The sequence below is a fragment of the Falco peregrinus genome, chromosome 4 (assembly GCF_023634155.1).
Source record: "Falco peregrinus isolate bFalPer1 chromosome 4, bFalPer1.pri, whole genome shotgun sequence".
NCBI lineage: Eukaryota > Metazoa > Chordata > Aves > Falconiformes > Falconidae > Falco > Falco peregrinus.
Window position 1 is genome coordinate 77,130,401 of NC_073724.1, and position 6,000 is coordinate 77,136,400.

Here is a 6,000-nt window from a genome sequence, read left to right on the forward strand (position 1 = left end):
TGGGCGCTATCAGGGAAAAAAACAGACTCCAGCAGCTGCGGTAGCCTCTTCTTCCTTGTTTTGGTTTTTTTTTTTTTCTTTGTATGCTACTGCAGTGGTTGAGGAATAGTTGGGAAGTAAATGTCTACTTTATATAAAAGCAGGAATAATTGAGAATGCGGAAGTTCTTTTTGCAGAAACTGCTCTGTCTCCTGCAATAACTAGCTTTGCAACTGACCTGAGCTGCTGACAGCCATCAAACTCTGTATTACCTCAAGAGCAGAGATTTCATGAAGCCGATACTCCATTTTTGGGAAAAACCTTAAAAAAGAATCCTAAACCCAACAAACTGAAAATGTTCCCATCTGGAAAGATGCTGTGATCACACGTAAGCACACAAGACTCGAGATTCAAACTTAGTTTTAAATAGAAAACGTTGTTGTTCCTTGCTGGATCAAAGTCTGCTGTGCCAGAAAGCTTCATGGGATGGCTATTACTTGAAAAAAATGACAAAAATAAGAATCTTTCCACAATCAAATAATTCTTTCAAGAGAAATATAAGAATTCAATGCATTCTTTCTCTTTAATCAGTGCTATGTTAAATTGAATAACAATACACTGAACACAAAAAATGTGGTGGGTCGCTTTAAGTTCTAGAGATGTTTATGAAACTTCTAGCTAGGATTATCTTACAAATTTTGCTCATTCCAGTTCCCCTAAATCTGTTTGGGAGTGGTTCTTATTGGCAGAACAAATTATAATCTGTCATTACGATCAAAAAAGATTAGTGCCATTTGAAAGGAAAAAAAACACATCACCAACCCCCTATCAGATTAATTTTCCATCGTTTCTATTGTGTATAAATTTCAGTGAGTGACTCCTGCTATTGACATGTCTCTACAAGACTGGTATGTCTTACTCAAACTTTTGGCATTGTATTTTAAACTATAATAACCTCTATGTATCTTGCAAAATCTACAATTTTCATTATTTCTAGTGATTTTTTTTTTTTCGTAACATACTTGATAGAGGAGGCACCAGAGTTTCTCTAGCAGCTAAACTTTAAAGCCTTGGTAATATGCCCAGTCCACTGAATTTGCTTTCTAAAACTTAATTGTATTTCCAAAAGTTAATTCATTAGAGTCTTCAAATAAGACTGGGTAGTTTAAATAAAATGTTTTCTAAAGGAATAATGTCTGTATCTCGGATCTTCCTAAGAGGCAATCTGGGAGTAAATAAAATTTTACTAGTTAAAAATTATGCAAATACAATAGTGAACCCTGAAATCCCAGAGAGTTAAGCGACAGCATTCTTAGAAAAGCAACAGGATGAGAAGCAATTCCAGCTACAGGGCATATTACTGAAATAAAGTACTTTAGTCCAAGCTGATTGAAGTTATGCATAAATTACAGGATTGTAAAGTCTACAGCTCCTCTAATAACTTAATTTTTTTTCTTCAGTTAAAATTGTGGATAGAGAGCTTAAGGGGATGGATAATTACCACCAATTAACAGTCCGATCATGTGAGATGCTGAGGTCTCTCTGCTCCTTAAGATATTACTGAGAACTGTGGTTGCTTTACCATTTTACAAGTTTAAATCCTTTAACACTGAATATGAACTGATGATCTAGATATGATAAATGAAACGGTTGCTGTGATGCCATGTGCAGAAACAGTATATATTACCAAGATACTGTCTTAATAAACAAAACATACTTCCTTTAATAGAAGGAACATATCAATTTTATTTGGAAAAATAATCTTTACATGTAGTAGTTCACTGACAGGCATATTGAATCCAAAACGTTCTTTATGTTTACTTACATTTAGTTAACTGCATCCGTGTTTGGTCACTTCAACAATATCACTTAAGAGATTTTGCATCTAAAGTCTATACAGTCAACAGAAATCAATGTCAGGTTATCAACAATTCAAAACTCTGGGTATTGTGGTGGGTTTTATTTGACCAACTGAGCATGTATTTGCAGCACATGCTATGGCAATTATTGAGCCCTAGTACTTTATGTACTTTAGATCTTTGAATATAGTTTTCACTTTGAATTTTACAATTTGTTTCAAGAAGCTTGGCCAATAATAATAATTAAAACAGGAACTTTAAAAAAATTGTGGCGTCTCATCAGAAGCTTTGTCTGTTGCGTCGCTGCATGGGTGCTGCGTTTACACATCCATTTGGGATGACCTCGAGAGAAACTGCTCTTTCAGCAAGAACAGGCATGTTTTCAAAGCTCTGTGGATAAGGGCTATGGAAAGTTCCTTTCTTCTCTGTCTCAAAGTTTTTGATTCCCATTAACTGAGCTATAAGGAGTATATAGTTTAGGCTAATTCCTAACTATATTGTGCAAAGAGTTAGATGATGATTCTTTTCTCACCATTACAGTTTTAAACACTTAAGGGACAAATTACATGAGGAATAAATCAGAAGTCATGGGCAAAGGAATACTGTACTCAGTATGACAGAAATTAGGAAGTTTTAACTTAAAGACGCATGCAATATTACAACTGAGAAGAAATGAGAAAAGGGCAGTAACTTCAAGAAGTTATGTAACTAAAGGACTGAGTTTCTAATGAAACACTATTAATGAGATGGGGATAAAAAGTGGTAGGAGATTAAAGGATAAGAAAAGATGAAGTAAATGGATAAAGGTAATGGGATTCAGACATAAAAAGCTGAAATGGGAAGACAGCATGAAAACTTTGGATTAAGATCTGAGAATTTGATTTTGGATGTAGTTAAAATATTAGTGGTACAGTTTATATAGATTAATTTTGTCTTATAAGGGTTTGTATAAAGAATTCAATAATAAAAATAAATTAGGTTAAAATAATCACATCTCATACCACATTAAGCAAATCACCCAACTGAAGAAATCAAACAGCTTGACATAACTGGCACAATGGTGATAATTTAAGAATTTCAGATTAATTTTCTACATTTTATTTCTTGCAGTTCTACCTCACAAAATAATTTGCAAAATTTGAAATGTGTTCTTAGCAGCTGAAAACATGGGTCTGTAGCGTCTTAAAGTGAAGGCTTCTTGTTCTTTTCTAACAATGTGAGAACATCGATGGATCTCTGATTAGTTAAAAGAATTTCAACCTTTCTGCTATTTTTTTAAATGTATTCCCATGTTTGTCTTCACGTTTCCTGACTATTATTAATTTGTATCGCCACAGCACCTACAAAGCCTAGGTGGTTGTCTGGAACCTGGTTTTGGTAGGTCATGCACAAACATCATACAGAGGGGTTGAATAGTGTTTGTAAGCAGCTGCAGCAATTCATTATGTTGCAGCCTCCCCCTGAGGCTGCTTCATTACAGCCATTTCATGATTATCCCATCTAAAAACATTGCAACAGAATGCACGAGGGGGTTTCCCCCACTGCTTTGGTGCCAGCCCAGCGTTCAGTTCGCTTCCCTGGTAGTTTAAATCGGTCTTTGTGCTCAAGTGACTTGAATTGCAGCTTCATACATCGGATGAATCATCTAACCAACCATTCCCAAAAGGAGCAAGTAGTCTTGCTGCCCTCTTCACCCCAGAGCAGCTATTCCTGCTTCCTTTGTGCCCACAGCGGTGTCTTTTGAGTGCTGTCTCTTAAATTAGAGGCGGCTCACAGAACTGAGCTGGCAGAAAAGGCGCAGTTCATTGCAGCATTAAACCCGAGCTAGGGCTGCTGCCACGCAGCAAATGGGTCTTCTCCCAGGCGCACTGTTAGAGGATCCTGAACAGTCATCCCGTAGTTGCTGGAGCCATATTTCAAGTACCATTCTCAGCTAAAGGGTTAATGCTAACTGCGCAGACTGGGGAACAAGAAATTTTTTAGCTTTGGGATCCAAAAAATGCATCCGTTATTCTGACTGGCCCAGCTGTAAAATCTACTGTACACCAACGCAGTTCAGATGTTAAAGTGTGTGAAAATAATCCATTTGGGAAAGCAATTCCATTCTGGCTTTAACTTGTACCATTGCAGCAAATACTAAAGCTGGTGTCCAACCTACGTAAGACTTTTTGCATTAGCTGCCCTGTTCAAAGGATAGCTCATTTTAGGATGCTGTGGGAAGAGGTATACTTGACATCTTTCCAAACCAGAACGTTAAAACTGAAAACTACAACTGATAAACCAAAATGCATAAACCAGATAATTAAACTGGGAAAAAGAGGAGCAAAATACTTTGCTCAGGAAGCGAGCGCAGTTGCTGGTAATGCTATTGAAATATTGCTCGTGCCACCGTTTCTGTGTCACTTCTGTGGTCGTTGTGACCTACATGACACCTCTCTGCCCAAATCTGCCACCCAGCCTGAAATTACAGAGCAGCCCTTCGGTTTGAGCTACAGATTATTTTTCTTTTTTTCTAGACAGGGTTCAAGCGGTTGCTATAATGGCACGTTACTGGGAATTCTCGCCGCTGTTGCTACCGATGTAAGCACAAGGACAGCCACTCAAACTGACAGTTACAGAATGGATACGGGTGCTGTGTGACTGGAAAAGCTTTGTCCAGCTACTTTCTCAGGTAGAGGAGACTAGTTACTAAGATCTACAGTAGGTGGCGGTTTTTTCATCGATAGGAGATGTTATCGCGATAGCGGGGGGGGGGGGGGGGGGGGCGGAGTGCGAACGGACGGGACAGGACACAGATAAAATCTTAAGCAGGAAAAAGAAACAGCATTTTAAGAGCAGTTTTGATTAAACTCTGACTTGCGAGCGACCCGATAGGGAGATGCTGCTGGGATGCAGCCATAAGGTCCCCCCGCACGCTGCGGGAAGGCTGTGCCTCCCCGCGCGGGGAAGGCGGGGGGGGGGGGCTGCCCCCCAACGCCCCTCCGGCTTGCCGCAAGCAAAACCGACCGGGAAAAAGCTCGGGAGCTTTTGCAAACGGGGCGGGGGGCGACCCCGCCGGCCTCCCCACCTCCTTCCTGCCGCTGCTCGGCGACCTTCCTCCCTTTGCGGACCTCCTCCTCTTCCTTCTCCTTCCCCACCCCTCCCCGGCGGCTGGTCACGTTGCGGGGCCGCGGGGAGAGGCCCGCACCCCCGGGAGCGGTGGGGCCGGGCGCACTTGGCGACGCGGAGCGGAGCGGAGGCCACGTTGTATTTTTGTTTGCTGCCCGGGGCGGCACCGCCCCGCCCCTCGGAGCCGCTCGGGGCGTAGCCTGCCCGCTCCTCCCCGGGGCGCGGAGGAGGAGAAGGAGGAGGAGGCGGGGGGGTGACTCGGCCGTCCTTCCCCTACCCGGGGGCCGATCCCGCGCGGGCAGGCGGGCGACGCGGCTGCGGGGACGTGCCCGGCGGGATGCGCGCTTAGCGGCGGCTCCGGCCGAGCGCAGGCCCCGTCGGCTGCACCTGGCGCCCGCCGCCCGGGGACCCGCCATGGAGAAGCGAGGGGAGGGCGAGCCGCTCTCTCACCCCCTGGAGCTGGAGCCCGAGCCCGAGCCGCAGCCGGCGCCGCCGGGGGAGAAGCGCTTCAGGCTGTGGTACGTGGGCTCGTCGTGCCTGGACCGGCGGACCACGCTGCCCATGCTGCCCTGGCTGATGGCCGAGATCCGCCGCCGCGGGCAGCGGCAGGAGCCCGGCGGCGTGCCGGGCAGCGGGGTGCTGGCCCGTGAGGTGCTGCTGCTGCTGGGCTCGCCCACACTGCGCTGCGTGCCCGCCGGTCCCGGTCCCGGCCCTGGCCCCGGCCGCCCCGCCAGCCCCGCGCCCGCCGTCTTCATCTTCGAGCACAAGGCGCAGCACATCTCTCGCTTCATCCACAACAGCCACGACCTCACCTACTTCGCCTACCTGATCAAGGCGCAGCCCGACAACCCCGACTCCCCCATGGCCTGCCACGTCTTCCGGGCCACCGACCCCAACCAGGCGAGTGGCGGCGGGAGCGGAGGGAGGGGGCGCTGCCCGGGATCCCCCCCCCCCCCCCGCTTTGCTTCTCTCCCCCTTCGCCTCGTGGGACTCGGGCGCCGCTGTCCGCAACCGCGGAGGCGGTCGGTGCGCTCGGACGGGGCCGGGCAGCGCT